This window comes from Dama dama, chromosome X, assembly GCF_033118175.1.
Source record: "Dama dama isolate Ldn47 chromosome X, ASM3311817v1, whole genome shotgun sequence".
NCBI classification, from domain to species: domain Eukaryota; kingdom Metazoa; phylum Chordata; class Mammalia; order Artiodactyla; family Cervidae; genus Dama; species Dama dama.
Window position 1 is genome coordinate 108,203,215 of NC_083714.1, and position 26,888 is coordinate 108,230,102.

General features: G+C 39.3%; 1 long non-coding RNA gene across 1 annotated transcript in view; it reads left to right on the forward strand.

The window, feature by feature from the left end:
- LOC133052486 (uncharacterized) overlaps nucleotides 1–26,888 on the forward strand; it is a 109,988-nt gene that overhangs the window by 27,157 nt on the left and 55,943 nt on the right. The window contains exon 3 of the long non-coding RNA XR_009692055.1: nucleotides 22,414–22,560. This is a non-coding gene — a long non-coding RNA (uncharacterized LOC133052486). The remainder of the gene's footprint in view (nucleotides 1–22,413; nucleotides 22,561–26,888) is intronic.

Sequence of the window (26,888 nt, forward strand, 5' to 3'; positions counted from 1 at the left end):
ATCTGTTTGTCTCTTAGCTACATTCTTTTTCCACCTTCTTACACTGTTTCTCAAACATTGAAGGGATTTTCAATGGCCTTAGTTGCTGTGCTATGAGTGTTCAGGAACAAGATTACCTGTGAGGACAAAAGAGCTCAGGAGCTGCTCATGCTGTCACAGTAATGCCATGTGTGTTTGAACACGTTTGGACTAATGTGGATAAATGATCATCATTGATGGGTGACATACATATCCTTAATGTTTTCAGGCTGTGAAGGCTCTATTTTTATATAAATGTTATATTGCAGTCATTTAACATGTACATGAAAAAGGGGTTCTTGGAATTCTTTTCAGAAAAAGAACTATTAGAGTAACCTACTAAAGTCTTTATTTATTGAATGTGTTAAATGTAATTTATTGAGAGTCCTGTTAAACTTGTCATCTACTAATAATTTCAAGTGAAGCAGTTCCTTGTGGTCAATTTTTATTAACTGAATCACTGATAATGCCTTTGTTCAGAAGTTTACATGTCAGTTTAAGAATTAAACTTATTAATACAAATGGGAAGGTACACACCTTTTAGTTATAGCAACAACAATTACAAAAGCAATTTCCATTTAGTGGCTTACTATTACGTGACAAGACACTGTAGATATAGTCTCTCTAATCCTGATGAGTTAAGTGGAATTCTCATTTTGCAGTAGGGAATATTTTGTTTGTTAGTCAGTCAGTCATATCCGACTCTTTGTGAGACCATGGACTGTAGCTTGCCAGGCACTTCTGTCCATGGAATTCTCCAGGCTAGAATACTGGAGTGGGTTGCCATTTTCTTCTTCAGGGAATCTTCCCAACCCAGGGATCAAATCCAGGTCTCCTGCGTTGCAGGCAGACCTGGTTAAAAACCTTTCCGACTCTAAAACTAGCTATCTTACAAGGGAGACTGTTTTTTTGCTAGTACTCTGTTTTTTTTAAGAAAATAAAAAATAATGACATTTCACTAAATTTCTTCAGTGATTGTTACAAATTGGTCACCCTTATGTCATAAAGTTTCTCTTACCATATGGATTTCACTTCCACCCTCCCCACCCCTCTGTTTTGTAGCTGCTTCTTTGAGGATTTTTAAAAACCTTTTATGCATGTATGCACACATATGAAATTAAATATACACACAGAAATGTGGTTTTAACAGTATGTAGCTGAAAGGAGACAGAGGAGGAAATGGCAACCCACTGCAGTATTCTTGCCTGGAGAATCCTGTAGACAAAGGAGCCTGGTGGGCTGCCGTCTATGGGGTCGCACAGAGCTGGACACGACTGAAGTGACTTAGCATGCATGCATGCTTTAGAGAAGGAAATGGCAACCCACTCCAGTATTCTTGCCTGGAGAATCCCATGGACAGAGGAGCCTGGTGGGCTGCCATCTATGGGGTCGCACAGAGTCGGACACAACTGAAGCGACTTAGCAGCAGCTGAAAGAAATAGTGTAAATGAGCACCCATTTAACCACTGCCAAGGCCAAGAATGAACTGGTTCCAGGACCTCAGAAACCCTCTCCCCTTCCTTTTCTCCCAGAAGTATCCTGACCTGATGCAAACCACTTCCTTATTTTGCTCTTCAATTTTCCTACCTAAATTTGTATCCCTAAAGTATGTAGTTTTGCTGATTTTGGAGCTTCATGTAAATGTACATACTCTGGTGCCTGGCTTTATTTCTTCAACATATTAGTAATGTCATTTTCTGCATAGTAATCTTACACATATAATTCCCATGCACTTGTTATATTTTGGTGGTATCAAAATGGCATGTTTTCAAAATTTTAATTTCTAACAATTGCTGATATATAAAAAATTTATTTTTGAACTTTGATGTTATATTCAGCAATTTTTCTAAAAACCCATCAAAATTTTAATAATAGTGATTCCTTTTCTATGAATACAATCTTTTTATCTGTAAATAATACCATTTTTTCTTTCTTGTTAATCTTTCAGTCTTTTTCTTGCCTTATTTCCATAGCCAAGACCTCTAGTCTTCCCAGGTAGCTTCCACTGGGGCTTCCTTGGTAGCTCATCTGGTAAAGAATCTGCCAGCAATGTGGGAGACCTGGGTTTGATCCCTGGGTTTGGAAGATACCCTGGAGAAGGGAAAGGCTACCCACTCGAGTAGTCTGGCCTGGAGAATAGTTCATGGGGTTGTAGAGTCACACGACTGAGTGACTCTCACTTTCACTTTCTAAGATCTCTAGTGCAGTGTTGAGAAGAAGAGATGATCATGGACATCCTGTCTCATTCCATTTTCTAAAAGGAAGTGCTTTTGATGTTTGCCATTAAATATTATGTTTATTACAGGCTTTTGTTATGTATCTTTTTTAGAATAGGAATTTTCCTTCTAAGTTCATTTTAAAAATCATCAATCAAAAAAAATAAAAATCATCAATAGATGTCAGTTTTTCTTATCTATTGAGATGAAAATATGATTTTTCTCCTTTAATATATTAATGCAGTTAATTATATTGACTTACTTAAATTTTTTTAAAAAAAATTTGGTGGGGATTCCAGATTTACTTTGATCAAGATACATTATTCTTTTAAAATGATATGGTTTTGGTGTGCTAATGTTTTCTTTTAAGATTTTTGCATCTTGAGATCGTGAATGAGATTTGGTTTATAGTTTTTACTTATAATTCTAGTTGTCTTTTTGTATTTGGCTTGGTCTAAACTCCAAGCTTTGGAAAATGTCCTTTGCTCTTGTTCTATGGCAAGATTTGTATAATTTTTCCTTAAAACTTTGTATTAAGTCTTATTGGTTTCTTAATTTTGGTAGAACTTGCTGGTTAAGCCATCCAGGCATGCAGTTTATCTTTTATTGTGGGGAGGTTTTTAATTACTGATTTAACTAAATCAGTGCAACTACCAGTTGCACTGGTAAGATTTATATTTCTTGTGATCATTTGCGTGCTAAGTCGCTTCAGTCGTGTCCTACTCTTTGTGATCCCTGTGAGCCTGTGATCCCAGGCTCCTCTATCCATGGGATTCTCCAGGGAAGAATACTAGAGTGGGTTGCCATGATCTTCCTGACCCTTGGGCTGAACCTTCATCTCTTCTGTCTCCTGCATTGGCAGGCAGGTTCTTTATCACTAGTGCCACCTGGGAAGCCCACGTGACTATTTAGATACTTATATTTTTTGAGAATTTTTCCCACTTGTCCAAAATTTTAAACTTTTTGAAATAAAGTTGATTGAAATTAAAAAATTATCTTTAATGTCTGCATTTATGTCTTTCTGTTTTATTCATCAGTCTTTGTCAAAGGTTAGACATGTTTATTAATCTACTCAAACGACCAACTTATGTCTTTGTCATCACTATTTTATGCTTTTTTTCTACTTCATTTCTGCTCTTATTAATATTTCCTTCCTTGTGCTTTCTTTAGGTTTATTTTGCCTTAATGTCTTGTGATACATACTTAGCTTTGTAATTTTCAGCTATTATTATTTTCTAATGTATATATTTCTTTTTTTTCATTTATTTTTATTAGTTGGAGGCTAATTACTTTACAATATTGTAGTGGGTTTTGCTATACATTGACTTGAATCAGCCATGGATTTACATGTGTTCCCCATCCTGATCCCCTCTCCCGCCTCCCTCCCCATTTCATCCCTCTGGGTCTTCCCAATGCACCAGCCCTGAGCACTTGTCTCATGCATCCAACCTGTCCTGGTGATCTGTTTCACCCTTGATAGTATATTGTTTCAATGCTATTCTCTCAGAAAATCCCATCCTCGCCTTCTCCCACAGAGTCCCAAAGTCTGTTCTGTACATCTGTGTCTCTTTTTCTGTTTTGCATATAGGGTTATCATTACCATCCTTTTAAATTCCATATATATGCGTTAGTATACTGTATTGGTCTTTATCTTTCTGGCTTACTTCACTCTGTATAATGGGCTCCAGTTTCATCCATCTCATTAGAACTGATTCAAATGAATTCTTTTTAATGGTTGAGTAATATTCCATTGTGTATATTTCTTATTCTAAGTAGCTTTGGTTCCATCCCACAAGTTTAATATTTAGTAAATTTGTCATTCAGTTTAAAATATTTTCTAATTTTTATTGTTTTTTTCTCTGACCCGTGGATTACTTAGATATGTTATTTAATTTTTTTTATCACATTGGGGTGTTAGTTCTGTTGGACAAAACATCATTTCTATTTCATTTAGTGAAGTTCTGCTAGTGATAGCTTTTTTTCAGTTTTTGTTAGTTTGAAAGTGTCTTTCTCACTTTCCATCTTGATAGACATTTTCACTGGTTATAGATTTCTAGGTTGGAACTTTTCTATTCATATTGTTTCTTTCAGCATTTTGAAGTGTAGGTATTCCACAGACTTCAGATTTTTGTAATTTGGGAATAGGAGTGGGGAAGGGTGTCAGTTCAGTTCAGTTCAGTCACTCAGTCGTGTCTGACTCTTTGCGACCCCATGAACCACAGCACGCCAGGCCTTCCTGTCCATCACCAACTCCCAGAGTCCACCCAAACCCATGTCCATCAAGTCAGTGATGCCATCCAAACATCTCATCCTCTGTCGTCCCCTTCTCCTCCTGCCCTCAATCTTTCCCAGCATCAGGGTGTTTTCCAATGAGTCAGTTTTTCACATCAGGTGGCCAAAGTATTGGAGTTTCAGCTTCAACATCAGTTCTTCCAAAGAACAGCCAGGACTGATCTCCTTTACAATGGACTGGTTGGATCTCCTTGCAGTCCAAGGGACTCTCAAGAGTCTTCTCCAACACCACAGTTGAAAAGCATCAATTCTTCGGCACTCAGCTTTCTTCACAGTCCAACTCTCACATTCATACATGACCACTGAAAAAACCATAGCCTTGACTAGATGGACCTTTGTTGGCAAATTAATGTCTCTGCTTTTTAATATGCTATCTAGGTTGGTCATAACTTTGCTTCCAAGGAGTATGCGTCTTTTAATTTCATGGCTGGCAATCACCATCTGCTGTGATTTTGGAGCCCAGAAAAATAAAGTCAGCCACTGTTTCCCCATCTATTTGCCATGAAGTGATGGGACTGGATTCCATGATCTTAGTTTTCTGAATGTTGAGCTTTAAGCCAACTTTTTCACTCTCCTTTTTCACTTTCATCAAGAGGCTCTTTAGTTCTTCTTCGCTTTCTGTCCTAAGGGTGGTGTCATCTGCATATCTGAGGTTATTGATATTTCTCCCGGCAATCTTGATTCCAGCTTGTGTTTCATCCAGCCCAGCATTTGTCATGATGTACTCTGCATATAAGTTAAATAAGCAGAGTGAGAATATACAGCCTTGACGTACTCCTTTTCCTATTTGGAACCAGTCTGTTGTTCCATGTTCAGTTCTAACTGTTGCTTCCTCACCTACATACAGATTTCTCAAGAGGCAGGCGAGGTTGTCTGGGATTCCCATCTGTTTCAGAATTTTCCACAGTTTATTGTGATGCACACAGTCAAAGGCTTTGGCATAGTCAATAAAGCAGAAATAGATGTTTTTCTGGAACTCTCTTGCTTTTTGAGTGATCCAGCGGAAGTTGGCAATTTGATCTCTGGTTCCTCTGCCTTTTCCAAAACCAGCTTGAACATCGGGAAGTTCACGGTTCACGTATTGCTGAAGCCTGACTTGGAGAATTTTAAGCATCACTTTACTAGCATGTGAGATGAGTGCAAGTGTGCAGTAGTTTGAGCATTCTTTGGCATTGCCTTTCTTTGGGATTGGAATGAAAACTGACCTTTTCCAATCCTGTGGCCACTGCTGAGTTTCCCAAATTTGCTGGCATATTGAGTGCAGCACTTTCACAACATCATCTTTCAGGATTTGAAATAGCTCAACTGGAATTCCGTCACCTCCACTAGCTTTGTTCATAGTGATGCTTCCTAAGGCCCACTTGACTTCACATTGCAGGATGTCTGGCTCTAGGTCAGTGATCACACCATCGTGATTATCTGGGTCATGAAGATCTTTTTTGTACAGTTCTTCTGTGTATGATTGCCACCTCTTCTTAATATCTTCTGCTTCTGTTAGGTCCCTATCATTTCTGTCCTTTATTGAGCCCATGTTTGCATGAACTGTTCCCTTGGTATCTCTTAATTTTCTTGAAGAGATCTCTAGTCTTTCCCATTCTATTATTGTTTTCCTCTATTTCTTTGCATTGATCGCTGAGGAAGGCTTTCTTATCCCTCCTTGCTATTCTTCGGAACTCTGCATTCAAATGGGTATATCTTTTTTTTTTCTCCTTTGCTTTTCAATTCCCTTCTTTTCACAGCTATTTGTAAGGCCTCCTCAGACAGCCGTTTTGCTTTTTTGCATTTCTTTTTCTTGGGTATGGTCTTGATTCCTGTCTCCTGTACAATGTCACGAACCTCCATCCATAGTTCATCAAGCACTCTGTCTATCAAATCTAGTCCCTTAAATCTATTTCTCACTTCCACTGTATAGTCATAAGGCATTTGATTTAGGTCATATCTGAATGGTCTAGTGGTTTTCTCTACTTTCTTCATTTTCAGTCTGAATTTGGTGATAAGGAGTTCATGATCTGAGCCACAGTTAGCTCCCGGTCTTGTTTTTGCTGACTGTATAGAGCTTCTCCATCTTTGGCTGCAAAGAATATAATCAATCTGATTTTGGTGTTGACCATCTGGTGATGTCCATGTGTAGAGTCTTCTCTTGTGTTGTTGGAAGAGGGTGTTTGCATATTCCATTAAAACTTTTTTTTTCCATTTATTTTTATTAGTTGGAGGCTAATTACTTTACAATATTGTAGTGGTTTTTGTCTTTAAAACTTTTAATTAACCTCAGACCGAGGGTAGTTGTCATGAGGACTGATAGACATAGTAAAAGTCAAATTCATGTGTGATGTAGAAGTTGGTTTAAAGTTACAAAGCACTGTTCCACATGGAAGAATATGAGAAGGGGCAGATAGTACCATGGAGTTCGCCATGAAAGAATCCAGCTCTTCTGTTTGGGGGCACAAGAGAAGGCCTCTTATATGGCCATTTTTTTAATTCCCTATGCTTCACGTAGTCCCTGCCATGTGGGACATTTTCCTTTTCTCTTTTTTTCTTCTTTGTCTCACTTATCTCCCTATGTCCTTCTCTTTAAAATACTTGTACCGTCATCATGTACATGTATAGAAAAGTCATCAGTTTTCATGTATAGAAAGGACTCTTTATTAGTAGCTCCAGTGACTAGATTTGGGGAAGATGGATGATGAGGGATAATGGAAGAACAGGGCCAGGCCTTGCATACTTCATAGTTGAAGTCTCTGTCCAATAGCGTGAATTAGGAGACTTTGGGTAGTTTGCTGATTTCAGCTTGAAGTAACAGGTTATTGCTTGAACCATGACCTTTTATACTACTCAGTCTCCCCTCTCCTTTATTCCTCAGACCCTCACCAAAATGTGCTTGGGTATGTACCTCCTTTAGCCTTTCTTAGACCAGTGTATCCCACTGAGGGCTCACTTGGAATTAAGCCTCACAAGTTTGCTTCTCTCTGGTTTTTTATCTCCGTTACCTCTGGTGCAATGCTCCATGTTGTTGACAGTGGCACCTGGTACAAATGAATTGAGATGGGGCAGAAGTAACAGAAAAACACGGCATGCCTAAATGGGTTTCTGAAACTAGCTGTTACTTCTTAATAGATTGCAGTTTGTGGTGGAGCATGAAAATCACATCAAAACTATGCAGATTATTTCCTAGCTTGTTACTGATTTCACATACCTGAATAAGCCTCTGGTGAAATTCAAAGGAGACTGTTCTTCTGAACCACAGATCCCAAAAGCCAAGGAATCACGAGCTATTGGGAAATTCATTTATATAGTACCTGTTTTTTCACTGCATTCCTCTTTCAGGGAAGTAATCTTGGACAGTCTAATCCATTCCCTTATGTAATCGTTCTTACCGTGGAAAGTTGAAATCACAAACTTTAGAAAATGTGTAGTTTCCCTTGAGTTTAGCCTTCTCTGAAAGGAAGGCTGGGTGAATAAGGGTTTGCCCTACCTTTTTGCTCTGTCAACTTAAGAGTTCTTGTTCTTAGAAATGTCTCAGAGTAACTTTTATATTTCAGAGGAATGGATGATGGGTCTATGTTTAGAGTAATAGGAGAATAATAAGATAGATTTGTTAGAGGGAGGGCCACTGTGGGAACTGTTCATGTGGTCACGGTTGCTCATGACACTTGTACACTCTGTCTACATATGAATTATTCATTTTGCTGCCTTTGTTATAATAGCCACAGTGTTTGGTCTCTAAGACTGTCTTGTGATATATACTTCTTTTGCTAAAATGCTACATATCAGCAGCCTCATTTGATTTAAAAGCCAATTCAGCATACCACGCATACCACTCGAGAAGAATGTCAGGATCCTTCCTGCTCTGAAAATGTCATGCATGCTTAAAATGACAAAGTTTGTCACAAACAGTGGTTGCAAGTGCTTTTTATTCATTCTTGAATCTTCAAAGCCCTTTAATTTGAAGGTTTTATCTTCAATCAGAAAAAAAAAATCACTCAAATATTTGTTTAGACTTTTAATATCAGAATGTTGAATTGGAGATTTAGAGTATATCCAAAACATAGAGTGAAGGCAGTATGTATTTTTTAAATACTGTGGTTAAGAAAAAAAAAAACCTAACAGGAAATTTACCGCTGTAACGACTTTCCTGATTAGAGTTAAGACCTACAGCTTTTATTTACAAAGATAAATTTAAGGAAAGATAATTTTGAGAAAATCCAGAATAAAAAGAAATAAAAATGGCTGTAGGAATTTTTGAAGTTAAATTAAGAAAGGATCAATTACCCTAAGAAAAATTTGACTTTCTCTTTTGCCTCTTTATTTCTGTTTGAACATTGTTCATTCTAATCCACTTTAACCATTTTTAAATGTACAGTGTAAAGCAGTGTTAACTACATGCACATTGTTGTGCAACAGATCTTTAGAACTTTTTCATCTTGCAAAACTGAAAGTCTGTACTCATTAAAGAGCCCCCATCCCCAGCCCCTGGCAGCCACTATTTCACTTTCCGTTTCTACGAGTTTGACTACTTAGATGCCTTGTATAAATGGAATTATGCAATAGTTGTCTTATTGTGAGTGGCTCATCTCACTTAGCATTATGTCCTCAAGGTTCAACCGTGTTGCAGCATATGATGGGGATTTCTTCTTTCTAAAGGCTGAATAATAGCCCATTGCATGTATATACCACATTTTCTTTGTCTGTGTCTCTGTGGAAGTAGTGTGTCTTTGTAAAATGTTCTTATGAAAGCTTTGCTTGGGACTTACAGCAACCCAACCACAGAGGACGTAGAAAAATCACATACGAGTCACACATGGTAAGAAATAGAATTTTCGTTTGTAATATTTAATGTGCGACTTTCATTTCCCCGCACTGACTAAAGCATGTGTTCAAGTGCTTGCTGGAGAGTGTGATAAACAGTGGCATTTTTCTCCTCAAGTTGTCTGTGTTTCACTCAAATGTCTAGAGAGAAGAGATAAGGGAAAAGGGGCAGGGCAGGAAGGGAGCTGATGGAGCCAGGAAAGGATGGATGACCTATGAGATCATTAAGGCTGGTAATGGGCTTTCTCATTGGACTGTGTGGGCCTTTCTCACAGATGAGCTTCTGTGGGGATTCCAGCCCCTCACTCAGTGTTGAAGCAGCTCTAGCTCAAGCAAAACCACAGAAGCAGTACACTCCATGGCCTGGATTTAGTCTAATAAGTGTTACCAGAGAACTAGGGGACAGAGTATGACACAAAAGAACACAGGATTTGGGAGACAATCCTGTGGTGCTGTTTTCACTCTTTCTTGCCTTTGGTTCTTCCTGGGAGCAACGTGATGAAGCAGATTGGGAGGCCAGGTTTGGATGGTGGCTGGGGAGTCCCTGTCCTCACGGCTGCTATAGTGTCATTAGCTTTCCTGTCTTTGGCAAGTACAAGCTGTGAGAAAGAGCCTTTTCCCCTCCCTGACCCTTTTATTATGCTTGGATAAGGGTGAGGAACCACAGAGGGTGCGCCTTCTTTGATTTCCTCCTAGGAAAGCCAGGCAGGGTGCTGCCAGGCGGGTGAGGGGAGAAGAAAAGCTGAGGGAAATGCCCAGCATCTTACGGAGAAACCTGAGTGTCTGGGGGAACGCTTGTGTGCTTGGACTCTGGCTTCCCAGAGACCCCCAGACCCTCTGGCTCTTCAGCAATGGAGTCAGGATGTGGGGAAAGGAGGGGACCTAAGCCCAGGTGCGTGGTTGGTTCTGCAGCAGTGCCAGCCGGTTCTGTCTTCCCTCCCACGACAGCCTGCCCACGAGGAGGTGCACACCCCAGCCCTGCCAAGTGGCAGGGCAGTCAGCTGATTCTTAGGCCTGAGTCAGGTGAGGGCCCTGACAGACCTGGCCCCTGCGGCCAGGGCTCTGCTTTATGAGGCAGATGGAAGCCAAGGACTTTCTGCTTTGTGACTGCCAATTTGGAAGCAAGAATAAATATTTTTAAAAGATCTTTACCGAGTCATTTGTGTGTTGTGTGTGGTGGTGGTGGGGTGTGTGTGTGTGTGGCTTCAAAACATAAGTTTACATTGTTAATTTTGTCCCCTAACCCTTTTGATGAATATCCCCAAGTCTGCAGCAAAGTTGAAAGGATTTTACAGTGAACATATAACACTAGATGACCTGTATCTTATGAGACTTGCTTTATCAAATAGCTAACCATCTATAATCCATTAACCCGTCTTGTTTTATGATGCATTAAAAGAAACACTTGCCTGTAAATGCTCCTGCATTGTAAATTCAGTGTTTCTTTCTCAGTGGTCTTTTTTTTTCCTTTGAATTTGCATATGATGAAATGTACACATCTAAGTGTAAAGTGCTATACTTTCCATCATTTTGTCAGCATACTTTTTTCCCCTTTTTTACAAAATCAAACTTCTGGCTAGTTACAGAATTGTCATAAATTAAGAAGTAAGGTTTTGAAAGTAGCTGGGAACAATAGCATATGACAAGCATATTTAGAAAGATTATGTTCATTGTAACACGAAATTTGTTCTTTTGGTAAACACCCTGGCCCTTCTCTTGGTTCTCTTCCTCTCCATTCCCTTCTCCATATACACAGGAGAGAGAAAAAAGTAAAGCAATTGATTAGTGAAGTTTTTTTTTTTTTTTAGGCTCCCCCAGAGTGAAGGACTAGCTAAAAAGTGACCTCTACTTCCTGCTTTTCCCATTTGCGTTTTGGCAACCACTTTCTTCTTCTACTTTTCCTTTTGTTATGAAATTCAATGAGAAACAGTCTATCTAGTCCCTATATTTCATAACAAAAACCCCTCCTCAATTCAGTGTAGCTATTCTAGAAAGTCCAAATAGACAATTCATAATGTTGTGCTTCCATGTGGAATTAAAGGAACCTGCCTGCCAGTGCAGGAAACATAATGAGATGTGGGCTCAGTCCCTGGGCCAGGAAGATCCTCTAGAGGATGGCATGGCAACCCACTCCAGTATTCTTACCTGGAGGATCCCATGGACAGAGGAGCCTGGCAGGCTGCAGTCCATAGGGTTGCATGTCTGGTTGCATCCAGACATGACTGAAGTGACTTGGCATGCATGCATGCATGAAGTGACAGATTACTTGAATACTATGAAGGGCACATTTGTCATGCTTATTAGGAAAATGGGGAGATGCAAATGTTGATTTCTATTTATTACTGGTTCACTGGGGAATCCTTGCACTGTTTGTTTTAATTGTCTGTACACAATGGCCATGTCAAGCTGCTTGAATGATGGAAGAGGAAACCCAAACTCAGGTAGGACAAGAATTTGATCTGGGTCTGTGTGATGTCTTGTCTTTAGAAAGGGGAAAATGGAGAAGATTGGCTTTGTAAATATTTGGTGTGTATGTTCAAATGCCTGGTGCTGTAGGTTAAAGAGAGACCCCAAAGGATAGATTCTCTAGAATAAGCATACTGTTCGCTTAGGAAGAGAGGATGTAGGTATGTGATAAGTAGGATCAGGATAATAAGTTTATAGCACAAGTTCAAAGAGCAGGCAATGCCTGGCAGCTCTGGTGGTTGGGGAAGGTTTCTGTGGGGAGCATCTGCTTTGAGGTGATTGGACGTGGATGGAGAGAGGAAGGGAAGAGGGCTTTCAAGGTCTCTCAGTTGGCTCACAGCAGAGATGCTTATTCACTTCAATGCAGTATGAATCAATGAAAGATTTGGGGAGGTCTTAACAGATAAAGTTGAAAAGATAAGTTGGAATAAATATGTCAGGTTTTAATTGACAGGTTATTTTATTTATTTATTTTTAATCTTATTGAAGTATAGTTGATTTACTATGTTTTATTTCTTCTGTACACCAGTGACTCAGTTATATATATGTATATATATATTATTTTTCATTATGATTTGTCATAGAATATTGAATATAATTCCCTGTGCTATACATTATGACCTTGTTGTTTATCCATTCTAGATATAAGTTTGCCCAAACTCCCATTCCTTCCCTCCTCTACCCAGAACCCTTGGCAACCACAAGTCTGTTCTCTATGGCTGTGAATCTGTTTCTTTCTTTCTTTGTTTTTGTAGCTATGTTAATTTGTGTTGTATTTTAGATTCCACATATGAGTGATATCACATGGTATTTGTCTTCTCTTTCTGATTTTGCTTAGTATGATAATCTCAGCAAATGGCATTATTTCATTCTTTTTGGTGGCTGAGTAATATTCCATTACTATTTTAAAATCACATCTTATTTATCAACTCATCTTTGACAAATAATTTTAAAAGGCCGATACAACCCTTAGTTCCCTGGATTATTTTCCATTCTCCACCTGTGGTTAACAGAAATCACACTAGACCAGGGTCTTTTTATCAAAAGAAAGAATAGTGTCCATTCACTGATTTATTGTTTGAATAAATGATGTGTGTGAGCTAATTTTTAAAAAGTTTACGAGAAGTGATGATTAACCAATATATGCGAAATAAAATTTTAATCCTAAGGTTTAAACGAAGTGTCACCTTTTCATGAGAAAAAATGTGACTATGTACTCCTTTTATTAATGGGGACATGGTCACTGTTTAAACCAAAAACAATGTAAAAAAATGCCCAACAGCATTTCTTGTGTATAGTTACTCATCTTTTAAATGTTGCAAAATGCTGAAAGGATCAGAGAACCAGAAAGGGCGGGGGAAGTTGGTGGTTTAAAAAATATAGTGACTAACTGACTTGTGCTGACTAATGCCAGTGAACTCATAATGAGTAACAATAGTGAATTTAGAAGGGATATAAATACAAGGAGAACTATTTTAAGATTCCTATAATACAAAAGGCAGCTGAATTGGTCACAAGTAAGGGTTCCCTCTGGGAAATTTAGAAGTAGTTCAGTTCACCCCTACAAAGTCTTATTTCTCCTCTTCTTAGGGGAGTTAGATGGAGTTCTTTCAAATATGGCTCCTTTTCCACTGGCTTCCTGGGGGTAGTTCTTGGTAGATGAGCTTGCTTGTGGTTTTGCATCAAAAAAAACGCCGTAAGTGTCCAGTGGTAAGCAAAAACAAAAAGGTCAGTGGTGGTGTCTGCAAACTGGAAACATAAAAGGTTTATTTGAGTTTATTTTCTTAGTTTTTGTTTCCAATCATGGGATAAAAGTATAAGGACTGACAAACCATCCTTTTCATAAACATAGATGCTCTCTTTTTAAAAATGAAAGATTATAAGTTATAGATAGAGCAAAAATATAACTGATCAGAATGTGCAAAGACAGAAAGTCTGTTGTGGAATTTCCAATTATTTGAGTGTTAATCAGAAAATGTTTTGTTTTTGTTCTTGTTGAAAATATTTTTAAATGTTAATTTATTTTCCTTGAAACTCATTTTCCCAACAGTATTTGACCTGAGACCAGATAACAAATTTGCTGTCTTTTTCTCTCATAACATCTGCCTTATTTTTGTTGACACTGATTATTGAGTGGGCTTCCCCGGTGGCTCAGTGGCAAAGAATCTGCCTGCAATACAGGAGCTGCAGGAGACACAGGTTTGATCCGTGGTTGGGAAGATCCTCTGAAGGAGGGCAGGGCAACCCACTGCAGTATTCTTGCCTGCAGAATCCCATGGACAGAGGAGCCTGGCGCACCACACTCCATAGGGTTGCAAAGAGTCAGACACCATTGAAGCGACTTGTCCCATGAGTGGTCTCTTGCCTCATTAGACTTAAATTCCCTAAAGATAAGGGACACCACATGGGTTATCATTGTAATACCAGCACCCATCTAATCCAGTGTCTAACGTATAGCAGGTACTTATTTGATCAAAGAAATAAGAAGATCATGAATCAAACTTTAAAGGTGGATTTCTCTAGCTGTGTCTTGGAAATTAATTTTTTCTGGAAGAAGATAACAGACTCATCTACACCTAGGGCATGATGGGATTTCAGTTTTTAGCTAAAATCTTTAAATGAACTTATTTTCCCATTGTCTTTTCTGTTAAGCTTTGTTTTCTCTCATAATTCGGGATTTCCAGGGACATGGGTCACTTTTAATATATTCTACATATATACGGAAGGCAATCATTAGTTCTGTTCATTTGGGTGAGGCCTTGGATAAATAAATAATGTCCCCCATTTAGTATGATAAGTAAGAGAAAATTGTCTCAAGTGCATGAATTTGAATGGCATGGATAGGAAAGAGAAAGCTTCAGGTTTCCTTGGTGAGAATATTATCTGAGGGTCTTTGAACGGTTAATTAAATGGAATATTTATTTAAATAAATGAGTGTCTGTAGGCAAATTGACGAGCAGTTTTGCTTTTTCTAAAGAAGTCTAGTGTTTTAGAAATAATGAATTGAAAGTTTTAGTAGAAAATATATTATGAAGTCCCCTCAGTGTAATTTCAACATGAAAGGGTGTACTGCTGCATTTAACATTGAAGATAATTTCAGTATTTTGTCTTAAATTTAGGAGACCCATTTTTCAGACTTGGAGGTGCTGAGACCAGACTCACATAATACCATTCCTTCAAAACTGGTGATAAATTTCAGTTAAGTTTAGCGCACCAGAAAAGCTATACTGTAGAGTTTTGTGTTATATTTAGGGAAGATTTCATCTAAAATGTTTGCATTCACAATTGCAGCAAATTATGTTTAAAAGGGAATAGCTTTTAAGGTGCAATTTGATTATTGCAATGTATCCTTTATAGATTTTGCTGGTTTACAAGAATGAGAAATGAAGGGAGAGAAAGGATTTATATGGACATTGGATTCAAGAATTGCCTCAGGCATTTGCATGGCCCCTTAATCTCAATTGAGGGTGTCTTCTGTCTTTTATGTCTTCTAGTTTTGGCTAGGGACAGGCATTTTAAATATTGTCCCTCAGGTAGAATCACAGTTTCCAATTCATTCTGAAGTACTATAAATGCATATTCTATAAAATTCAGAGATTAATTATTTTCCAATCTCATCTAGGTTTAGAGCTTTGAAAATAGATTAGTAAATAGCATGATTCAGTTTTCATTTTGACACATAAGCACCCCTCCATGAGTTTAATTCTTTTTTAAAAAATTCACATTAGTGATGTTTGAAATAGCTTTCCTAAAATGAAACTTCAGAAGGGAATGGAATTTGGTGTCTTGAGATTTTTTGAGCTTCTCAGCAGAGAGCAATGGAAAGCCCAAGAACATAGATGGCAGGAGTGCTTCACAAGGAGACTATTGAATGGGCCTGGAAATGCTGCAGATAAATGCGATTGGAGAGCAGAAGCCAAACCATGCTGGAGCCGGTAGACTCTTAGCAATTTGGTTTTAACTTAAAAGGAAACCAAGGTTTTTAAACTTTGACATTAAAAAAAAGGAGTCTAGACCACCCTTTCCATTGAGCAGCCTCAGAGTCAGGAAAACAAAGTAGAATGCATTTGTTCACTCCTTCAAAGTTGTTCTCTGGATCTGACGCACTTTTCAAGTCTGCAGGAGGATGCGAAGTCTTCAATGTTAGTCACCACTAAAGAGAATGGGTGGCCTCAGACTATTTAGATGATGTGGCCCAAAGTAAGAGCTTGAGTATTATGTTGAATGACTGAATTCATAAACCTTATCTTAAAATTCTGGTATGACATACATTGTTATTTTGTACTGGTATAATTTTAATTCAATAAAGGAAACATGTCAACAATAAAAAAAAAATTCTGGTATGACAACAAAGCTTGTATCCTGGAAGAAGACATTTCAAGAAAGGAAAGCAAACATTGCTTTATGCAAGAAGTCAAATCATAGTATCTGCTATACAAAGAGATGGTGCCCATTAGAGCTATAAAAGAAGCTCAAGAAACATTTGTATTGGGTGATGGATGATAGATACGTGAAGAGAGATATCTCTGATCATGGAAGAAAATAGGGTGGAATCAATTCACTAGTGGAAGCAAATCATATGTATTTTACTAAACACTATTTAGAAGATGTAGGTTCTTCTTTTGTTTCCAATTATATAACTTAAAAAAAAGCATTGAAGTATAGTTGATTTACACTGTTGTGTTAGTTTCAGGTGTGCCGCAGAGTGATTCAGATAGACATACATGCACACACACACACATATATTCAAGTTATTTTCCATTATAGGGTATTACAAGTTCTTGAATATTATTCCCTACATTATATGGTAAATCCTTGTTGCTGAGGTTCTTAATAAAACATTTATCAATGGTTTTTCTGTCTCAAAGAGTGTTTTTTAAAACTTTTTATTTAGAACTAATATTGCATTTGCAGAATACTGGCAAAAACAGTACAGAGAGGTCCCATAGCCCCATCACCCAGCTTCCTCAATCTTCCACGAACTGTTATCAAGACCAGGAAATGAGCATTGGTACAAAACTTGTAACTAAACTCCAGGCTTCTCTTCACATTTCAACCAGTTTTTCCATGTACGTCCTCCTTCTGTTCCAGGATCCCATCCAGGATCCCACAGTGCTTTTTAGTCATCTTGTCTCCTTTATAGTCTCCAATCTGAGACAGTTCCTCAGTTCAAAGAATATTTATGAAAAATATTTCTCTAGGGTTGTAGAAAGTGAAGAAGAACTAAAGAGCCTCTTGATGAAAGTGAAAGAGGAGAGTGAAAAAGTTGGCTTAAAGCTCAACATTCAGAAAACTAAGATGATGGCATCCAGTCCCATCACTTCATGGCAATTAGATGGGGAAACAGTGGAAACAGTGGCTGACTTTATTTTTCTGGGCTCCAAAATCACTGTAGATGGTGACTGCAGCCATGAAATTAAAAGATGCATACTCCTTGGAAGGAAAGTTATGACCAACCTAGGCAGTATATTGAAAAACAGAGACATTACTCTGCTAACAAAGGTCCATCTAGTCAAGGCTATGTTTTTTCCAGTAGTCATGTATGGATGTGAGAGTTGGACTATAAAGAAAGCTGAGTGCTGAAGAATTGATGCTTTTGAACTGTGGTGTCGGAGAAGACTCTTGAGTCCTTTGGACAGCAATGAGATCCAACCAGTCCATCCTAAAGGAAATCAGTCTTGAATATTCATTGGAAGGACTGAAGCTGAAGCTGAAACTCCAATGCCTGATACGAAGAGCTGACTCATTTGAAAAGACCCTGATGCTGGCAATGATTGAAGATGGGAGGAGAAGGGGACGACAGAGGATGAGATGGTTGGATGGCATCACCAACTCAATGGACATGAGTTTGAGTGAGCTCTGGGGGTTGATGATGGACAGGGAGGCTTGGCGTGCTACAGTCCATGAGGTCACTAAGAGTTGGACACGACTGAGCGACTGAACTGAACTAAACTGAAACAGTAGCTCAGCTGGTAAAGAATCCGCCTGCAATGCAGGAGACCCCGGTTCAATTCCTGGGTCGGGAATATCCACTGGAGAAGGAATAGGCTACCCACTCCAGTATTCTTGGGCTTCCCTGGTGGCTCAACTGGTAAAGAATCTGCCTGTAATGAGGGAGACCTGGGTTCAGTCCCTGGGTTGGGAAGATCCCCTGGAGAAGGGAATGGCACCCCACTCCTGTATTCTGGCCTGGAGAATTCCATGGACTGTATATAGTCCATGGGGTCACAAAGAGTAGACACAACTGCGTGACTTTCACCTTCACTTTCAAAAAACTACAAGGTAGTTCTAAAAGAATTTTCATCTAGAAGTATTTATCCTGATTATACATTTCATCCCCCCTCCAGTCTTTTAAAATATATTTTTATATATATTTGCAAAATGCTTTACAAGTTTTACTTGTTCTGAAAATTAGTGAGAAGCAGGGAGTAATTTTTTACAATTTTCTTAAAAGGAAATCGAGCCATAGGGGAGTTTGTATTGTATTTGAAAGCTGAGAATAACAAATTGAGGAGACACAGTTCGAACCTTATTTCATTTGTTTATGGCTTGTTAGCCAGAATACTGCCTTTTGCACTGTCTGAGCATCCTCTTGAATGTGATGACTGGCGTGAATTCAGGTTGACCTCAAAGCAACAAAAAGACCCAGAATTTCCATAGAAGCTATATCAGTTTCCTTTACTGCTGTTTCATATTCACCTTTCCCAAATCAACTCCCAGTTTGGTGTTGTATAAAATGAAACTGCCTTCTAAACAAAGGGGAAATGATGCGTTGGGGGGGCCTCCTTTGGCCAACAGAATCACCTTACTCAGAAAACTCATCATTGAGTTAACACGGGAATAAGGGAAGGATGGATGTGCTATGGTTCCAAGATGCAAAAAGGTCTTTGGAACCGAGGTCCACCCCTAAAGTAGCCAAGCTGCAGAGGCTTGTGGGGCTTTGGGAAGCCGGGATGTCTGCTTTCCCAGAATGCTTCACTTGACAGAGAGATGCAAATGTATTGCTTTTCCATGAATTGTGTAAGTGAATGTTCCATATATTTTTTTGCTTTGTACATGTTAATTTCTGCCTTTATCTGTGTGCTTTGGTAAAGTTATTTGAGAGTTCAACGAAACACAAAATAGAATTGCCGGCCTTTAAAGCAAACCAGGGAAGTAGATAAATCAGTCTTTCAAGTTCCTTACCCAGTATTATGAACCCTCTGCCTTTTTCTCCTTTGATTTCCTAGACCCCAGGCAATCCAGCTGGGCCACTGAGGAGGGGAGAAGGGAGTGGAGAGGCCCTTTAAATTTCCTTTCATCTGGTGTCCTCTTTGCTGACAGAAATAAATTAGCATGTCATATATTAATATACTAGTGACTGTTAGCTGCGTTATTCCTTTCTGGTAAAATCAGTGCAGTTCAGTTCAGTCACTCAGTCTTGTCCAACTCTTTGCGATCCCATGAACTGCAGCATGCCAGGCCTCCCTGTCCATCACCAACTCCAAGAGTTTACACAAACTCATGTCCATTGAGTCGGTGATGCCATCCAACCATCTCATCCTCTGTCGTCCCCTTCTCCTCCTGCCTGCAATCTTTCCCAGAATCAGGGTATTTTCCAGTGAGTCAGTTCTTCACATCAGGTGGCCAAAGTAGTGGAGTTTCAGCTTCAGCATCAGTCCTTCAGTGAATATTTAGAACTGACTTCCTTTAGAATGGACTGGTTGGATCTCCTTGCAGTCCACAGAACTCTCAAGAGTCTTCTCCAATACCACAGTTCAAAAGCATCAATTCTTCAGCACTCAGCTTTCTTTATAGTCCAACTCTCACATACATGACTACTGGAAAAACCGTATCTTTGACTAGATGGACCTTTGTTGGCAAAGAAATGTCTCTGTTTTTTAATATGCTGTCTAAAACCTAACCAAAGCCTCAGGGACATAAACACTGAAGGCCAAGGACTTACCAGTACAGGCTTGTGAACATTTTTTAGTAAGTGAGGATTTTGCCCCTGTTCAGTTGCTACCCCGTGCTGGTTAGCCCTGTCAATGTCGTAGTCACATGAAAAGCATGCAGAGTAAATCTTAGAAAAACTACTAATTATAAATATGTTCTCCTGGAACACAGGAAGCAAGCATTTTTAAGCCTGTGAATGAAAGGAGACTTTCCAAATGAATCCATTTATACAGTGGAGTAAACCATATTATGCCTTGTGAATTAAGAACTATGTGAACATATTCTGAAAAATATGAGAGAAATAAAGAATTTATTTGCCCAGCTATCTCTGTCAAGAAGGTTTTATTTCTATATGTTCATTCGAGACTGGACCCTTAACAAATAGTTTTTACATTAAAAATAATTTTTATGCTAGTATTTAGCAAAGTTGCGATTATTTTCCATGAGCCTCCATATTTTATTTTGACAACATGAGTTTAGCATCAGGAATTTTAAGTAATATTTTGGTTTCCTTTGTATGTTTCTTCTCTTAAAATAAGTGGGAGAAAATCTTACCACTTCTTTCTTTTGTAATTAAAAATTTCTTTGTGCTTTTAGGAGAATGCTTTCAAAATGGTCGGAGTTAGACATTTTATGCGTGGTGTTAAGGTCCAAAGAAACAAGATGGAGTGAAAAAAGAGGACTTCATGTTCCCCTTAGAAATATCGAGTTGATGTTTTGCTTCCCAGACATTGTACAAATCTACTTCTTCCTAAATGGATTTTCTTTTAGTGACTCTCAACATAGGTGCTTGGTGACCTTTGGCTACAGTAATAGTTCTCCAGTTTTAAGAAATGGACTTGTATGATTACAAACCAAGAACACTTTAAGTGGTTATAGTACAGGGCCATTGTAATGAGTAAAACTGTTCAACTGTTCCCTAGCTTGGTCATTATTATGTGCTTTAGAAATCTTTATTCTGTGAGTGAGTGCTCTCTGCTTTTTCAGTCTGTACAGTTATTAGTGTTTGATAAATATAAAATTTTCTATACCTACATTGGGCTCCTAGAGTGTCCAGTATTATCAAATTTAAGGTCTATGGAAGATTTTTTACAGTACTTAATGAATATTAAGGTATTCTCTATATTGGAACTTATGAAAAATCCATTTTTCTTCGTATACTCTAAATAGCCCATGCTTTTAAACCAGGCTGGTTTTGTCTATACCTTGTTTTTATGACTTGTCCTCCGTTACTGAGAATGGTACAAAATAAGACCTTTGCTGGTATGTTAACTTGATTATAATTTGTATGTATAACAAAAAATCTCACATGACAGAGGATGAGATGGTTGGATGGCGTCACTGACTCAATGAACATGAGTCTTAGTACAGACAGGGAAGCCTGGCATACTGCAGTCCATGGGGTCACAAAGAGTCGGACACAACTGAGTGACTGAACTGAACTGATCACAAAAAATGGATGTGTTTCTTCCATCATCAGTACTAAATGAGAGCCCTCTTTCAAGATTTTTTTTTTTTTGGTCAGCATCTTGCATTCCTTGTTGTTCAGTCTCTCAGTCATGTCTGACTCTTTGCCACACCATGGACTACAGCACTCCAGGCCTCCCTGTCCTTCACCATCTCCCGGAGCTTGCTCAAACTCATGTCCATTGAGTCCGTGATGCATCCAACCATCTTGTTCTGTGTCATTCCATTATCCTCCTGCCTTTAGTCGTTCCCAGCATCAGGGTCTTTTACAATGAGTCAGATCTTCACATCAGGTGGCCAAAGTTTTGGAGCTTCAGCTTCAGCATTACTCCTTCTAATGAATAAACAGAATTGATTTCCTTTAGGATTGACTGGTTTGATCTCCTTGCTATCCAAGGGACTCTCAAGAGTCTTCTCCAACACCACAGTTCAAAAGCATCAATTCTTTGGCATTCAGCCTTCTTGCATCCATACATGACTACTGGAAAAAACCATAGCTTTGACTGACTTGCACTCCTAGCTATGGGCTAAGCAAGGATATTGAGATTAGTATGCTGCACTGGGTCCTCAATAAGCTATTGATTCAATACTGTGCTCATCTTTTGTGTTCTGACAATCACATACTTAGCAAGAGTGTGTTCCCAGCTTATAAGTGGATTTATTTTATCTTAAGATGGGCCTTAGCTAATAGTGGCTCAGCCTGTAAAGAATGTGTCTGCAATGCGGGAGACCTAGGTTTGATCAGGAAGATTCTCTGGAGGAGGGAATGGCAACCCACTCCAGTATTCTTGCCTAGAGAACTCCATGGACAGAGAAGCCTGGCAGGCTACAGTCCATGGAGTTGCAAAGTCAGACATGACTGCACAGTTAACATTTTCACGTTCACACACACTACCTAATGTGAGAGATGTTTCTGACATTTGGGACATGGGTTTATGGAAATTAGATTAAAGGAAAAAGGAGATGATGTAGTCTATCTTGTTTTAGGATAAACAGAGTGTCTCTGAAGTTTTCCTTTAAGCCTGTGTTAACTCACTGTGTTCTTTTTTAAACTCTAGTCCCTCCCTGGTAACCCCATCTTAAAAGGTAAGCATATTTAGTAATAAAATTCCTGGCCTAGAGGGAAGTACCAATGATTGCTGTTTTCAGAATAGAAGCATAGTGTTTTAGAATGAGCTAGATCCATCCTTCCCTGCTTTTTTGTTTTGAACAGATGGAGAAACTGAGTCCTAAAAGGTTGCAACATCCTTGAAGTTATGCAAAAAACTAAAATAGCATATGGCTTATCTAGGAGATAAAGATGGGAATCACTTCTGCTTGATTGGTGCCCTCTTAAAGAGAAATACTTTTGCTCAGCTTGGTGAGTATTGACCTTCTGATTACATCACTTACAATTTTTTTTTTAATGTGAAACCTGTATTGAAAAAATATATATCTTGCTTTTAAAATGGAAGCTCTCGGCAGCATTTAGATCAATCCGTATGTTACGGTTTAGGCCAAATTAACCAGCCAATTTCAGAGCTGTTTTTTGGAAAGCTTCGGTATACATTCATTAGAACTTTCTGTCAAATCACAGCTTGTAGAAGTTATTTCCAAATGTCCTTTTACTTGCTGGTTAAATGAAGGCTGCTTCTCTGAGGAAGAGGTCATATGCTCCTTATTGGGGCCAGCCATCCTTCCCTGGTGCTCCGTATGCTTGTCTACCTGTCACCTGCTCTTAAGCATCATGCTCCCTGTGTACCTACTGGTGGCATCCTTTCCAGTGCCCCTCTGTTCCCAAGCACCTTCACTCCTTCCTTGAGGGCACAGGACCTGAGGGTTCAGGGCCAGGTGGAGAATCCCACTGGTCACCTCTGTCCTCCCATCTACCACTAAAGAGCTACAGTGAGCAGATCACCTGACTGGAAAGCTTTCCTGGGGTTCCACTTGCAAACTCAGAAAGAGACACGGATGATACATACCTCTACTCGGGTTCTGTGTTTGAGGTCAAAGAAGACTGTGAGAAACTTTCTTATACTCTCTCGTAGGTCTTCATTTGTTAAAACAGCTGTTATGTGCTAGGCTCTGAAATAATATGGACAGATTTAATCTTTACTGTGATACTGTGAGGGAGAGATTATTGGCCTTATTTTAAATATGAGGCCATAGATATTGGTGCTTCCCACGTGGCGCTAGTGGTAAGGAACCCGCCTGTCAATTCAGGGGACATAAGAGATGTGAGTTCAGTCCCTGGGTCGGGAAAATCCCCTGGAGGAGGGCATGGCAATCTACTCCAATATTCTTGCCTCCTGGACAGAGGAGCTGGCTGGCAACAGTCCATAGGGTCACAAAGAGTCAGATACAACTGAAGTGACTTAGCACGCACGTACACATAGATACTTAAGAGCGGCATTCAAATCATTTGCGTCAAATCACATACATAGTAAACAATAAAAGGTATCCTCACTTGTTTGATTTCACCAAATCATACCAAGAAAAAAATAACAAAATGGATGTTTGGTTTGCTATTTCCTCCCTTCCTTGTATATCACTCTGAATAACAAAATAGTGACTTTTCAGGGCATATATTTTTAGTTTGACAGAATTTGTGTCTAATATTAAGACTTCTCTTTATTCCAAAAAGCATGTCTTTTGCTGTCCCACTATATGTCAGACTCTGTACTAGGTGCTCTGGATACATCAGTGAACATATATCAAAATAAGGGGTATTTTTTGTCAAGAGATTAAAAACTGGAAGCTTTGTGTGTGTTTCATCTTGTCCTTTCTTCTATCAAGGCATTGAAACATAGAGCCCAAGATTAGTTGTCATCATTTTTCCATTGATTCACAGAATCACTGAACTAACAAGGTACTCCTGAGGTTACTACACCAGCTCCTGAGGTGTGAGGGAAATGTGAACTAAACCATTCTATTATTAATAACTGTCAAGGGGGAGATTCCATTAAGCCTTTGTGGTAGTTCCCGCTTTAGACTTTTACAGCCTGTTGTGATGATGATAAATTATTTCTGCCCCATAAGAGTTGGCAGGTGTGAATCTGAGTTTTTAAGGTGAATACATTAAGAAATTTTTAAAAATCTTAAATTCTATACCTTTAACCAAAATAAACACCTTTAGACATTTTGGGATGATGAGCAGAGAGCCCAGATGCATGGTCACATACCTGTTTTTCTATAGCTATGGCCTAAATCCTATACATTCTGAGATAAAGCGAGAAGCTTTTTGACTGTCTGACAGTTCCTCCTGCTTTTCTGTCAGAAACTACATGTTCTGTTTACCCCACTTCTCAATCTGGTAGAGATGCTTCTGGAAACATCTCTTTTAGTAGTTATCTTTGCCACTTCATAGGTAAGTTGACCTTTTTTTTTCTTACGGAAGGCTCTATGCTTCATGTAGAATTGTACACCTATTTCAATCCTTATCATTATGGTTAAAAGACCTCCTGATACAATAGAATTATCAGTTCATGGACTCTAGCCTTGAGTCTGTTTTATTAAACTCTCTCCTGTGGTAATTTTTTTTTTTTTAGTTCTACCACTTTATTGCTACCAACCCATCTCCCTCCACTCTCGTGCACACATGCTCAGTCATGTAATCCCATGGACTGCAGCCCGCCAGGCTCCTCTGTCCATGGACTTTTCCAGGCAAGAATACTGGAGTGGGTTGCCATTTCCTTTTCCTCACGTGGTAATTTACCATGTGCAAAGCTTCAGTGATGGCCACTTTTCACCTCAAGTCTCATATTCCATGATTTTGTTTATCCCTTGAAAGTATGAGGGAAAAAAAAAAAAGAAAGTACGTGGGAAAACGAGAGACCCTTTAAATACTTCCATGATGAGAGCACCAGTTGTAGGGGAAACATCTCCCAAAAGTGTAACTTATTAAACTTTCATAAAAGTTTCCCATTTAAAATGTCACATTGATCAGATTCTGAGATAAAACTAGAAGCTTTATCTGTGCATGTTTCATCTTGTTCTTTCTTCATCAGCAAGCTGTTGGAATAGATTCCTATGGGCATTCATTCTCTACCTTGCAGAACTATCCAGTTTACTGAGTAGAGGGCTCCTGCTCTCTGGAGTATGTCATGCTGGTGCATGTTTCAGGGCCTTGGTGGCTGTGGTGCTACCTCCTTGCAGTATCTGGGCCATGCTTGACTTGAATTACCTTACAGTGACTCTTTCATCTTGGTTCAAGAAAGGACTCATGGCAAGAACTGTTATTCCTTTCAATGTCCAGCTTTTTGTCTAGTTCCTTAGTATACTAACTGTAACATTCTTCTTCGTGTACCTGTCTAAGATTGTGCTTCACATTAGGGACAAAAGCAGTCTGGGTTGCTGACTTGAACAACATGCAGTTTCACTCAGTCAGTGAAAGATCACATTTGCTCAGTCACTTCAGCCGTGTCCAACTCTGCGACCCTATGGACTGTAGCCCCCTAGGCTCCTGTCCATGGGATTCTCCAGGTGAGTATACTGGAGTGAGTTGCCATGCCCTCCTCCAGGGGATCTTCCCAACCCAGAAATTGAACCTTCGTCTTTTATGTCTCCTACATTGGCAAGTGGGTTCTTTACCACTAGCACCACCTGGGAAGCCCTCACATTTGATAATTCCCCAGTTTTTCAAAGTGAAACTTTCCCATCGAGATCACTATGACAGTTGTGCTGATGGTGGTGGGTTTGTATTTTGGGAAAACTTTAAGTTAATATATTTATATTCATTACATTGTTTCTTATTTAATACTCATTTTCATTTTAGTTACAATTTAGTTACAATTACCTGTGTAATTATTGAATATCCAGACTCCCCACTGAAGTTCAAATTCCATGATGACAGGAACTGTTGTCACATTGCCTTATATATATATATTAGCTGTACAGTCAATTCTTGTTTTTATGTGTAGGGTAAAGAACACTGGTGGGAACCTGGAATTTGGGCCCCAATCCCATTTTTGCCTCAACAGCATAGGCAACCTTGGGCCAGCTACTTCCCATAACTGGACTGCAGTCTCTTCATCTGTGAAATAAGGCCATAGGAAGGGGGATTCATGCAGTCACTTTCAGCTTTATGAGTCTCAGTGTGTGAGTCTGACTAAATGGAGGAAGAATTGCAGCCAGTCCGTTGAATGCCACGACTTTCTTTCCAAACCCCGGCTGACTCCATTGAAGTGCCCTGCCCTGGGCTGGGAAGGGCTGGCCCAGGGCCTTCCTCAGGAGGCCAGGCCAGAACCCGTCACCTCCTTTGGGACATCTGGGAGCAGTGTTTTCCACACTTTTCCTGTTGCAGCCCCGTTCTCCTCGAAATAATAAAAGAATTAAAAAGACTTCTGCTTCTTTGTGGGCAGAAGCCTTGTCAACCTTAACCTATGCCTGGCTGTTTGCTGCAGGTAAGATGGAGGAATCCCAGGAGGTGGCTCAGTGGGCAGTTGCTCTGGTGGGAGAGGAGGGTGGAGACATTGGCCTTCCCCTGCTGATTGGACTTAGAATTGACCTCAGCCTCCACTCCCATGTCCCACCCCCTGCCCCCGCTCCAGCACCACAGTTTCTAGCCACCTCATAACACTTCAGATCCTCTGCCTGGCCAGGTAATAGGGATTTAGATGACTGTAGTAAGTACAGTGGTATGTGACAGACCAGTCTCAGAAGCTAGGAGCCTGAAATTTACCATATCAAAACCCCTCCCCTGAACCCCCT